This window comes from Grus americana, chromosome 1 (genome assembly GCF_028858705.1).
Source record: "Grus americana isolate bGruAme1 chromosome 1, bGruAme1.mat, whole genome shotgun sequence".
Lineage (NCBI taxonomy): Eukaryota > Metazoa > Chordata > Aves > Gruiformes > Gruidae > Grus > Grus americana.
The window spans coordinates 6,555,328-6,568,769 of NC_072852.1; the positions used below are offsets into that span (position 1 = coordinate 6,555,328).

The following is a 13,442-nucleotide window of genomic DNA, read 5'->3' on the forward strand; positions in this document are numbered from 1 at the left end:
TTCAAACTAGGTGGGTTATCTCTCAGGCAATCATCTCCACAGCTTACTGAGATCTTGGCTTCTTTTTTTGACATTGCCAATGTAGGCCCAATAAATGTAAAACTTGTCTTGATTGATTTTGAGATGCACCCTCTGTTCTAAAGATACACTGATGACTGTCATTTTCTATTCAAGACAGCACTATCCAGCAATAAACGCATCTACTACAAGACCAGGTTAAAGGACATGAACCCTTGGAAATGCAACAAAGGGTTAAATTACGAAGTGGCCCGGATGCACCCCATTAATAAAAGAAAAAAATCCCACCACTTTTTCAAGCGTTGGGGAAAGTTTCTTTAGTGGTTGTAAAATAGGTTCCATTGCTCAGGAGACTTAATTCAAGAAAAGGAGCTGGCCCCATGATATCATTAAGAGAATCCACTTCTTATTTACAAGTTAGGATTAATTTTTACTGAGGCTTAAATGCTATCAACCCCTGTTGTGTGGCGGAGACTGTGACATTCTGTTACAGGTTAATTTCTTTCCTTGCAAATTAGAAAATAGTGTGACTTGCAAAACAGGGGGAGAGAAAGGGGAAATATGCCAGCAGCTGAGCTTAGACTTTTTTGCCTTTTGGCTTCTTTCATTTTCTAGTCTGCTGCACTTCTTCTTTCACTGATTTGGATGCTGGATGCCAATTTAAATTTCCAGTGCATTTAGCGTCCTACAACACCAGGGGATTGAAAAGAGAATTAAGAATGTACACGGCATAAAAAAAAGATTTTTTTTTTTTTCTCCACAGTCCTTTTTATCTTTTTACCTTTCTGTGATCGCAGTGATAACAGAATCTACTAAACTAGAGCCACAAAAAGCCAGTAGCATGTTTATTTTGCAAAGGTGTGTTTATAACGGAACTAGACGGGGCACGCTCATCGCTCACAATCTGTAGAGGGCTCTTTCACAGATCAACAGACTATAAGATTGCTTTTCTGGATATGAGCCACTGATGGACCCATACAGGCTAGTAAGAGTCATGTAAGAGTCTTTTATCCTGTCTCAGCAGGGACATCTTCCCCACGGGCTTCACGAGAGAGTGTTTTCCTAGCGGCGGATTTAACGGGGGGGAGAGAGGGGATGGAAAGAAGATTAATGTTTCTGCCAGTTCCCCGCAAGTTCACAGAAAATACTGGCTAGAGCAGGAGTGGCCTGACTCCGTCGTGCTCCAGCCTCTTCTGTGTACTTAGAGTGGCATGTTTTTAATCAGATGTGAAATATAGCTTTAGCAGGTCGAATGGATTAGCCTTCCTTGTAAGTAATTCTGTCTGCTTTAGTCAAGAGTGCAACTTTTTTTTTTTTTTTAATATGTTTCACGGTTAAGGTTGTCGTCCTTAACTTCATCAGTTTAATGGGTCTTTGGAGTTTTGGTTGTTAAAGGTGGGAACTATTTAAAACCATATCCAATTGAGCTTCAAAGTACGCGCAGTGAAGATGGCAAGGTAAGAAACTTCTCAGCCAGTCTGTCATAAAAGCTTGGAAATGCTTGAGACAAACAGGGAGTGACCTGTTCCTTCTTTAATACTATATTGAGATTACAGCGCTTGTAAATATTTGTTTTCCTTGCTTTGGACTTTCAAATCTGCCTAGGTTTAGAAAGTTAATATCCTCGTATTCAAAAGCTGGAAATTCTGTTCATGACAATGTACCTAAGTGATTTCCTTCCTCTAATGCTGGTTGTTATTTATCAGCATCTCGTCGGTCTCCTGTTCTTATACAGCGTTGAAGTTATCAAAGAAAGAACTGGAGGGATTTTCAGCTACCTTATTTCAGGGCCTCTGAATCAGCTGAGCCTCTAATAAAGTTAGGCTGTTCGTATCAAACCATCCCTTATCAGTAATGTACTTTGAAAGCTGTTCTGTCGGGTTAAATCCAAGTGAAATAATAGACCTCGTACCTGTCACATCCTCAGGCTGCTCTGAAGTGTTGGTGCTCCACTCAAATAAATAGTTCAGGTGATTTCCTTGTGCCAAGAAATTAATGTAAATATTAGAAATAATTTTTAAACTAATTTGATTTTCAAAGTAACTGAAGATTTTTTTTATATATATTAATCACTGCCGTACTGCAGTGCCAGATATGGTGTGAAATTACTCTCAATTTTTCTTGCAACACAGACTTTGAAAATTTCAATTTTTCTTTTTGGTACTATTTGTTAATTACCTTTTACATTTCTGGCCTGTGTTTTAATGTGTTGTTTAGACAAGTTTCTAGGGGCTTGTTCATTTTACTAAGTACGGTTATAAAAAAGTAAGGTTTAAAAAAAAAAAATCAAACAAAACCAAACCTCAAAACTTTTAAAGCTGTCTGTGTAGGAATTCATGGGATTAAAAGACTAAGGAGAGACAGCAAAATAAAAATATATCCAAAGATCCATGGGCTAAAGCAGGTCTCTGCAATACTCTTTTAAACCAAGTTTAATTCTCTTGGCATTGAAGTAGATAGGAAATTTTAACATCCTGTTTAGCAGAAACCAACATTGACTTCTCTGAAGGCCCTATCTGAGATGACCACCTTCTCATCATTGCTGGCATATTGAAATTCCTCCTCCTGTGCTGCAACAGTCAGGAATGTAAGTGCAGACAGCAAAAACTCCAGCAGTCAAGACATTCTGCAAAATTTCAGGCAACGGAGAACAGGATAACGTGGTAGCTCGACCATGTATCATTGGATTAAAAATGTAAGATGTAGTCTTTTAATTTCTTTGAGGATCATCTTCCAGTCATTGCAGTGTGAGAAAATTCATTGCTTACCGTAATAGATTTATCTATTTTCTTTTTTTTTTTTTTAATAAAAATTATTGTAGCCCAGTAGTATTGCAAAAGATGTTGGAATCAGATCCTCTGGTTTGTGTTCGCAATGCCTTGCACGTTCCGATCTTGTATCTTTTCTATTCCTCTGCCTGTCTGTCCGTTAAGTAGGAATAAAACTCAAAGGGTGCCTTGTGTCTCCTGTACTTCTTTTTTTCTTTTTTAATTTAAATATTGGTTCAAGGCCATGTTTCTGCAAAGCATGTCAGCATTTGTTTAAGTCTCGCTGCCTTTAGAGACGAGTGCAGTGTTTTGAGAAACCGAGGCCTCTGAAGTTATGTGAAAATAGTATATCCTCAGTATAAATAATATCTTGTGGTTTATCTGATTAGTGATGGGCTATGCTTTTTATTCTGCTTTTTAAAGCAAGTGCCATCATTTATCACCATCCAGGGGCCTATTTGGATAGTCAGTGGACAGAAAACAAGGCATGAATCTGTTGGAAAAATCATTTGGCTCATGTAGTCCTTTCTAAATATAACTCCCTGATCAAAGCGCAGAGCGTCTTTTGTAAGTCCTATCCAAAACAGATATTAGATGAAGAATATACTGAAGCCTTCAGATTTTTGATGGTGCCTTTTCAAAGGCATGCCATCCTGAATGTAGCATCATGTGATGCTGTTTGAACTGAGCAAACATTTTGCCTTCAACTTCTTTCTCCTGCATTCGTGCCACTCTACAGAGATAATTGTATATACAGCTTAAAAAAAAAAAAACCCAAACAAAAAGCATCTTCAATTAAAAAGCTGGGGATTTTTGAAGGCTGCTGGAGAAAAGCAGTTGCAGTGTTTTGTCTTAGAAGTAATTTTTTTATTATTATTTATAACAACTTCTGGACATAAATAAACATAAATTGTTTCAGGGTTTTGTAGTACGTTCATAAACATAAGGGTCCTTGCAGCTGAAATGGTATCCTTCTGAAATGACAGTTAATAAAAGCTATTTTTGATTTAGCTACTAACCAGTTTATATTGTAACAGTGTCTTTCAGGTGACTCTTACTGTCTTGGGGAGAGATGCAGGTGTAGGCATAAAAGAATATGACTAAACCCTGGTGAATCTTTACCAGTTATTAATTGAGCATTGAAAATTCATCGCATTGCTTTTCCAACGCTCTGGTTTTCTAAAACAAAATTGTTACCTGTCCTGGGAGCGCAGTCACAGGAGAGAGGAATGTGCAGAACCATGAGGCTTTCCTACTAGCGCACGTCGTGAGAGGGGGGGGGCCGGGGGGAGAAAGCTGTTGTTCCTGTAAACCTGCCACAAACAGCGCTAATTAATACACTGATTTTACAAGTGATGTAGGGGACATATATAGACAGAATTAATTATTAAAGGACCTTTCTTCAAAACACCATTTCTCCGGTGCTTTGCATGATTATATGATGAACCTGCCCTACAAAGAAGTCGCAGATCTAAGGCGGGATTCAGACAAGTCATGTACTTTATCAACAGTTTGAAGATGAATGTATGCACACATCTGGCAAAATTAGGGAGCCTGGTTCTGAGAGATGCTGTCGGGATCAAAGCCTGGGGAGTACAACGTAGTGAGTGAAGTCAACACGCATCAGGGGAAAGTCAGGCTTTACCAAGTCAGTCATAATACATGGGACTGCTCCCTCGCTTGCTAGTTTTGCAAGTATGAAGTTTTTTGATAATTTTAGGAACTCTATTGTGTCATTTTCATCGGAATGCAGAGAGAGATGTAGTAAACAAATCCGGCTGTGATTATGCTGGAATTGCACTCTCTTGGTGCTGGATTTACTCCTAAACTACCTGCAATAATCGGCATTAGCTATTCTGTGGTGAGCTGGGGGAGGTTTGCAGCTATCTAATTGGGGTTCGTGCTTCAGGGACCTATTTTTAGAGTTATGGCGAAAATCCGAGCTTGCGGTAGAGAAGGGTTTGTAACAGACCAAAGGCCAAATTGTTATTTCTAATGCCGGTTTTATTCTTAGCCCTGCATAGTGATGCTCCTCTTGTCTGGAGCACAGATAAAAATGAGATATTGATGACTTTCAGACTCCAAAACCCTTTTGCTTGTCTAGAATGCAATTATATAAGTGGCAGTAAGTGATGCCTGAATGAGATTAATATAGGCTGCCTTGCTCTTCATTGCTACAGGTACGAATGAGAAGATCTAGGGAATGACTATTGAAAGTATTAAGCAATTAAGGTGGGTAGTAAAAAGGAGAGACTGACTGGATTTTTTTTTGTTCTTTAACATCATGAAAATCTGAAATAATGAGTAGCTGTATTATATAAACCATCAGGTGTGATGATGCATTACATATATTATTCTTATTTCATTTAAGAATAGCCTCGAAAGATCTAATGCACCTTCCTAATCTGATTTTAAGCAATTGGAGATTATTTAATGATACAAATCTCTCTTTACAACCTAAATGTTTATATCCATCTAAATAAGTAAAATTAAAACCAGAGTTTGTGCATTTGAAAGCAATTTAGTCTACGAAATAAAAACAGCGAACAGAAAGAGGCTCAGCCTCTGCCAATAGGGTCATGTCTTTGCACTGGTTAAGTTCTGGGGCAGAATCTCTTCTCAGTTTTGCACCTCCATAAAGTGACAGTGATTTCATTAGTGCCATTATACTTAATCTGTATAATTCAAGGAAGAATTGAGACCCTGGAGATTGAAATGCACAATGTCAAATTGCAATAACTATGAAGTCAATCACTGTATAATTTCCCTTAGGTTTCATGGATAGTGAAGTCTCTGGATACTTGGATAAACTTTGAATAATTGAGGGAACATAAATTCAGGGGGTTGTGTTGAGGAACTGAGCTTTCAGGGAGGGAGATGGTTGGTTGTTTTATTTTTCCAGAGAAGGTGAAGAGATTGCATTGATTACATTGCTGTAATTGATCTGTGGCAGCCCATTTACTACAAAATAAAACACCGCTGAAGAAAAAGACTTGCTCCTTTCTTGAAAGCGTAATATTAAAATCTATTGAACTTAAATAAGTGCATTGAATTTCATTGCAGAAGAATCACTTGCTTGAAAAGTTACCTAAACTGACACTAACTCTGTGCTGGGAAATGAAGCAGCAGAACCAAATTCTGATCTCATTTATACTGATATAATTAAGGAAGATTGTAGGCCCTTTGGTCTTTGAGGTGATCCTTGTGCATGAGTAGGGCCAACGGGGGCTACAATAATAAAACTAATATATCCGAGAAAATCACTGACACTGGTGTAAAGCTGCTTTAAGGGTAAGAGTAAAGCTGAATCAAGACATAAAGCATCCACAACACATTTTTCTCAGGAGGTTGTTCACATAATACACGTGCGAGTGTGGGAACGAGACGGGTGATTATCTTTTACGTTAAAGTCTTTTTATGTCCCTCTGGAATATAAAGCAGCTGTAGGAAATAATTTACACCTATGTTTAGTTCCCTGCATACGATGTTTGTAACATAGAGGGGATATGGGCGTGAGCAGGAACGAGGCCCATACATAATATATCTCGGCGCTGAAAAGGATTTTCTGCTTTGCAACACTCATAGGAAAGCCAGAGCACAGGATTTTGCCCATGCGACCCCCAAATTGTGCTGGTGCCCTTCCTAGGAGTGAGTTTATTCAAGGCAAGATGAAATACAATCCAGTAACCTTGTCCCCACTGCAGATGGAGGAGGGAAGGTGGCGTCCCTTTCTTCTTGCAAGCCATTCAGCTCTGCAAAGAGAAATCTGGGGTGTCGAGCTGCCAGCTGCTCCTGCTGCAGGTGCATCTGAGGATGCTGCGGGGAAGGATGCAGATTGGGGCCAGGCAACGTGGCCCAGGCAAAATATCTGCTGTGAACACTTGTGTGCGCCGTGTAGGGCAGCTGCTGTCACTGCTCCTTTTTTGCTTTTATGCCTGTTGGTGTTCTATGGAAAATCCCATCTATTATGTTACGAAAAAAATAGATCAGGATATGTCTGTAGCTCTTCTATCCAGAGCAGCATTCTGATAGCCATTTCATCCCTAGCTTCTCCAATGTGGGTAAAGCTGTTGTTTCTCCTTTCCTTAAAAATAAAAATAAAATTAAAAAAAATAATTAAACATATATTTTGTTTAAGTGTGGCAACTGTGCAGCACATGGTTCCTGTGAAAACTCTTTTGAAACGCCCAATATTTCAGAAGTATCCACTAATTAGGGCTGCCCAATTGGGCCTGATTTTTCAGATCTTCTGAGCGATTGTTGCTTTCATTGATCTTTAACAGGAGTGGATGGTCAGAGCATCCAAAAATCTGCGAGGCAGGCGGATGAATGTTGATGAACCAGAGGGAGAGTGTGGAAAGAAAATGCTTTGTTTGATATTGCTAATTGTTTTGTTTTGGCAATTAAGTATTTTTTGAAGCAAGTGATTGATTTGGTGAGAGATGAAAAGGGATTAAGTGTGACCCACTGAAACTCATTTCTAGCCCTAGCTGCTTATTACGAAATTAGTTTTTGTTTCAGAATAAAACACACAGACAGACTTGGTGGTATGGAAACTATCAATTAGCTGCATATACAGAGAAGTCGCTTTCTGTAAGATGTCATCTTCTTATGTGACAGTCTTCTAAATATATTCTTTTGAGAGTTTTAATTATTTGGTGATGTTTTTAAAAGTAGCAGTGATAAGGAAAATAAACTGATCGTGATGGAAAACAACTGAAAATACTTGTTTACTCTTTTATTTCCCCAAAACATATCCAGAAAAAATTCTTTTGGCAATTTTAAAATAATGTTGTTGGTTTGGTCAAGGGGAGTATAACCCTCTGTCAAGAACTGTTTGATACTGTTATCATGAAATATTGATTTTAGTGCCTTTGAGTTAAAAATAATAATAAAACCATGTTGCTTGCTTCATTTTTTCTTCAGCTGAGGAGCAATTACTATGAAGTTAGGTGGTAGACACACATTCAGGCAGGAAAGTGTTTGTGTTACTGTGATTATCAGACGCACTGACACTATATAGAACGAGCTTAAGAAGACTCTAGTATTTTGGGCATCTTATTTCCAGATCTTTTCTGTGCTAAATGTCTAGTTGAAATGCAGTCTGACGTACCTCCAAAGATTTGGGAATTAATTTTCCACACAAAACAAAATCCAATGAAAAAGTCAATCTGATCTTACTTTAAAGGAATGATGGGGCTTCCCAAATACTTAAATCACTTTATAAAACCTACAAACAGGGGAAAAAAGGACCTAGGATCCCCGTATTTTTTGATGCGTTTTTAGGAACGTGAATGGATTTCGCAGAGGGTTCAGCACGGCTGGTGTAGCCTCTTCCACAAGGATGCTCTTTGGCCATCCTTGGGTCCCCAGCCAGCCACCAGCTCCATCTCTCTGGCTTTGAAGAAGATCTGTCTTTGTAGCTGCAGCTCTCGATGCAGAGCGGGGCGGCAGAAGAGCACATACAGGAGGATGCAAAGAAGAAAGAATAGAGAGGAAGAAAACGGGGCTCTTTCTTAACAGTACAGCTTGATTTGATGTTTTGCCTGAATCTTCACAAGCGTAAATATTTGACTGCATTTTTTGCGCTTTTTTTATTCCCCTTCAGGTAGAGTATTTGTTTACATAGCATAAAATTTCCTCCTTCCTCTCTTCTGTTCTTTCACTCCACGAGTGAAAATCTGCAGCTCCTTGGCAAGGGCTTAAAGGTAATAACACTAGTGAGTGGGAGCTCTGCTTTCTCTGGAGATCACATAAATCATTCCCCTTTTATTAAAGGCTCTCATGGGAAGGGGCATTTGAGTTTTGACTCTTTTTTTTTTTGCAACCTCACTCCAGCGAGAGCCTAAATGGACCTGGAAAGCTTGGTTAACAAAACAATCAGATTTTTTTAACACAAACATCCAAGTTTCAAATTCTTGCTCTTTCTTACAAAGTAGAGGGCAATTTAGGAGCTAATGCTGGAGGTCTTGTGCTTGACTACTATCCATTCCATTCACCTGAATGAATACTGGGAGTATATATACCAGGAATATTGCTTTCTTTTGCATGAGAAGAGTAGTCAGCACAAGAGTCCTATTCCCAAGAAAAAACCCGCATGGTTATGTCCCTGCTTCTAGGAATCACATTCATTATTTCCTGTTTCATCCAGGGACCATTGCCTCCAGCATGTGCCATTATACGTGCACATGGTAGGATTGTTCAAGTTCAGGAGATTTTACCTTTTTTTTTGGAAGTTTTTTTTGAAAAATAAGAGAGAGACTCTACCATACGATTCTATTTATGTTGTTTATTTAGAGGGTGGCAACAAACAACTAAACATATGTTCTTTCAGATGTGGAGACATTTGGTTATAAAGCTTATCTGATGCTATATGAAGATTGCTTCTAAATGCCATAAAAGAAAAAAAATTAGCCTTAAAAATCCATAAACAAGAACACGGTTCTTATTTGGCAGGTTCATACCCCATTTCTGGGATCCTGCACAATAAAATAGTCACAAAGGAGATATTTAACACTGCAGCATCCCTGGCATTAAAAATCTCCCTCTTTCGAGGGACTTTGCTGAAGTATGTAGTTGTAAGATTTAGGAGTAGCTTAATTTAAGCATATTGAAACCTGATGATTGAGTGAAACAGCTTTTCCTAATGAGTACCTTGCTCCCAAGGTAGAGAAGATGACTTGCAATTTTTTTTCTTAATGAAAATGGAATAGGAAGGAATTAGGTTTCATAGGCCTGTTTTAGAAGTGCTAATGCAAGAAGCAAATCAGTAATGAAAGAACAGGGTTTTGGGTTTTTTTCTGTCATGTAAAGGAAAGTTACTGGACCTGTAATGACTGACAGTGGCCGATTTTCACATTGCTAACAATTGTCCCTGTGCGTTTTATTATAAAATTATTTGACACTTAAATACCTTAATAAAATTATCAGCTTTAAAAGCCCAGCATGGAAGAGTGTGGAAGATGTCATGCTGTCATCTGTGCTGTTTCCCATAAAAGATTCGCTCTTATTTATTTTAATTTATGAGTTAGGAAAGAAGGTCTTTTCTAGAATAACCTGCAAACACCTTGCAATTAGTTGTTCACACTCATGGCATCTCCAGGACAGAAGGTACCAGCTAGGTTAATGATTTTTCTGTCTTAAATTGGTCATACTGCTTGACTTATGGGACAACAGATGAATCAAGACTGCAATATTCTTTTAAATCACGAAAGACCGGCAAAATTCACTCATTTGGATGGAGAGGGAGTAGATATGTGTTGAAGAATGTAGTGGAGAAATTGAAGTAAATGGAAATTATTTGGAGATGGAATTTTTGTCCCTCAAAAATATTTTCTTGAGCTTAACTGTAGACATTTTGAATGCCAATAGGAATTTTTAAGCTATATTTGGCTTTGTGTCCATAGGGTCAACTATCTACGAAACACTGTTGTCCATCTATGGAGACAGGAATCCTTGAAAACCAGGTTTAATGTCTCCCTGGGTTTTCATACTGAATTAATCCTTTGGGAATGTCATTCTCCCTTCAGTTCAGCCATCTCGGTCTTTGGGAATGATTTCATACCGTTTGAAGAACTGAATCCGACTTTCCTAAGACTGACATACTCAATACTGTGTGATCTTATATAAGCGCTGCCTGGAAAATAGTATGTAGCTAGGCTGAAATATGGACAGTGTGGGTTCCCATTAGCTGAAATACCTAAAGAATTTGTTATATTTAGAATTTTGTTCACTTATGCTTAATAGAGCTCCACTATAAGTTAGGGAAAATTGGTTTCATTTTCTCTTCCTACCATTAATAGCTATTAGAGTTGAAAATAAGGCTTTAAACATATCATTAAAGTACACTTAAGTAACTTGCAATTGACAATTAACTCAGCATGGTAATACATTATCATAATATTTTCCTTTGATAGGTTTGTCTCTTAAAAGATACAAGGAAAGACAAAGGATGCCTTTGTAAGACTTACATTGAAGTTATGTCTGTTTTAATTGTTCATATTTTGTGTATTTTATCAGTGAAATGTGTTCCATCATATATGTTCAAAAAGCATTTATTTGGTGTTTGATGGTGGGCAGTCGTAACAGACTGCGGTGAGGCGGTGTCTGGGTTGTGTTGATTTGTGTCAACAGGGTGCAACGAACAGGATGGGTGCAGTAGAAATCTTGCTGCACACTTCATGGATCTCAAAGTTCGGGAGGTTACTTTAGTAACTGTCGGAAGATACAGGCAGAATTCAGATCTGCATTCAAGCATGTCTGGCTTTCAGGTTTTAGTAAAATCCTCTTCAGCAGAAGGCATGATAAGTTCTAGGAAAAAGACTCGGATTACCAACATCTCAGCATAACATGCCATGTGTTTTCCCTTTCAAGACAACAGTAAAATATAGTAGTGCACTTAAACTGAAAGCACTGTTTGTCCTGTCTTTTAATACACAGGGTGAACGATGAGCGGGTGAGCACGCAGCTCCTCGGCACGGTGGCCAAGGACTGCCACCTCCCAAAGCTGAGTTTGAATGTTACTATGACAATAGCAACACCGATGACATTCTCTGTTCCTTGCGCAGCCAATGGGCATTGACCTTATCCTGTCAAAGCATGTAAAAAGCAATGTGGGCAACACTGGCTTTGTGAAAATTGGACACATTTATCTAGGACATTTCACCACATTACCATATATTGAGTTGTAGAAGTGTAGCTAAAATAGCTGCGGTGTTCTAAGTTTTTTTTGCAGGAAGCTAGAAATGCAACAAAGGCAACTGTAGTATGAGTGAATGTTTTTCCTAATGCTTTAAAAGCAAAACCACCGGTGCCGGACATGCAAAATCCCATCAGTTCTATGCCCCAGATCTTCTCCTCTCCTGTTTTCTTGTAAATCCACTCTTGAACACATTGGTTTGGAAATTGTACATCTTAGGGCTCTGTAGCCTGGCAGTCTGAGCAGTTTGTTTTATTTTGAACATTTTCCCCATGCTTAAATCTGCAGAACTTAAAGACATCAAACTCTTTGCATACATCCTGCTGAAGTCAATAGTAGCACAGCATTCAAGCATAGTATTTCCTAGCTCACTCTCCTCCCCTTCCTCCTCAATCATTTCTTGAAAATTCCTTCATAATAACCTTATCCAAACCATAAATATGAAAGTCAAATAAGCCCAAAGGAGATTTATCATCCTCTGACTCGGCACTCCTTTTATGATTAATAATGACATTGATTCCTTTAGAAATGAAACAAAAATTAATTTAAACATTCTGATTGGTTTTAGTATTAGGTAAACTTAACATATTGAATGAGTGTAAAACAATTATCAGTCTTATTAACAAAATTAGCTATAGCAAATTTACCAGAAGGAAACTGTTGCTATTTAGCTCCCTAATTATGTCACTATTCTTTGTGACCAAATGATATAATGAAAATAATTTGATCTCCTGGTGCTGCATAGAGAATTTCCTAGGAGGAGCTGAATATCATAATCTGTTTTGAACATTATGTTTTCCTACTCAACTCTTCTTCTGTTTCAGAAAGTAGAGGTCAAGGGCTTCAAAGAACTTTGCAGTGAAGTGAAGTTGAACTGTGCTGGCCAGAATATGGAATAGATTCTTTACTATTATAAAATGTTAGATAACCCTTTCCTTGAGGCCAGAACCCTTTGACTCCTCCAACTGATTCATGGTGTATGAATTTCAGGCTCTGGAAAAGCATTGGATGTCTTTTATTCTGCCTGACACGGAGGCCAAGAACTGGACTTTCTGTGCTGTGCTGTTGTCTATGTATTTCCTTGCACCGTGCCTCCATCCAGGCACTTAAACTCGGCGAGTTTTCTTTTCGGCCCTGAGAGCTGATGAAGCAGAGAGCAGTTGGATGCCCCCTGGCCGTAGGCATTTCAGCCCAGAGGGAGAGTCACCTGGCCAGCTTTGAAGGCTACCCAAGCATTGGTGATATGCAGAATTTGGTTCTGGGTGCCAGCTTTCATCTATTCTGTGTGAGTGTCGTGTGCTCACGGGTTAGCAGTGCAGTGGGGTAGAAGCAAGGAGAGCTGACGAAGCTAACGAGAGAAATCATACGTGGTCTTGGAAGAGTTCTTCTTGCAAAACGTCTCTGCTGGTACTGCTGTACTTCCACCCCAGCAAGCATCTAAATAGTGGGGTCTCAGAGCGTTTCCTTCCTAACAGATCTGTCTGCTCTCCCTGGCTGCACCCCGACTTTGTCAGGATACGACCCTCGCCGGCGTGTGTTCTCATTTCTTTCTTTCACTTGCCATCTGTCTTCCCCGGATTGCCATTAGTGGGCAACTGGGGTTTAGGCACATTTCCTGGCGCAATACCTGTAAGAGCTGCTCTAGGGAAATGCAACCATTTGGAAGTAGGATCTTTCCCTTTCTCCCTCCTGGTGTAGCTTTATGAACTGGAAATAAGGAACTTGAAGACGTTTTGGTACAGTCAGAACTCTGCAGAGCATGTGTGTGATCTGCATGTTGTGACGCTGCCTTAGATTGTAGCAATGAGCTTCAACATGATCAACTCTAATATCAAACTACACTGAAAAAGGGAATGGGAAAGCTCCTGTGGAATAGAAACCCCTTGAGTACCTCCCCTGGCTGCTTGCTTAACACTTATGAAGATGCTCTGAACTACACAACTTGTTTTCTTGCCCAT

At 39.0% G+C, this 13,442-nt stretch overlaps 1 protein-coding gene across 6 annotated transcripts in view; it reads left to right on the forward strand.

The window, feature by feature from the left end:
* CELF2 (CUGBP Elav-like family member 2) overlaps positions 1-13,442 on the forward strand; it is a 577,644-nt gene that overhangs the window by 280,705 nt on the left and 283,497 nt on the right. The window lies entirely within an intron of this gene.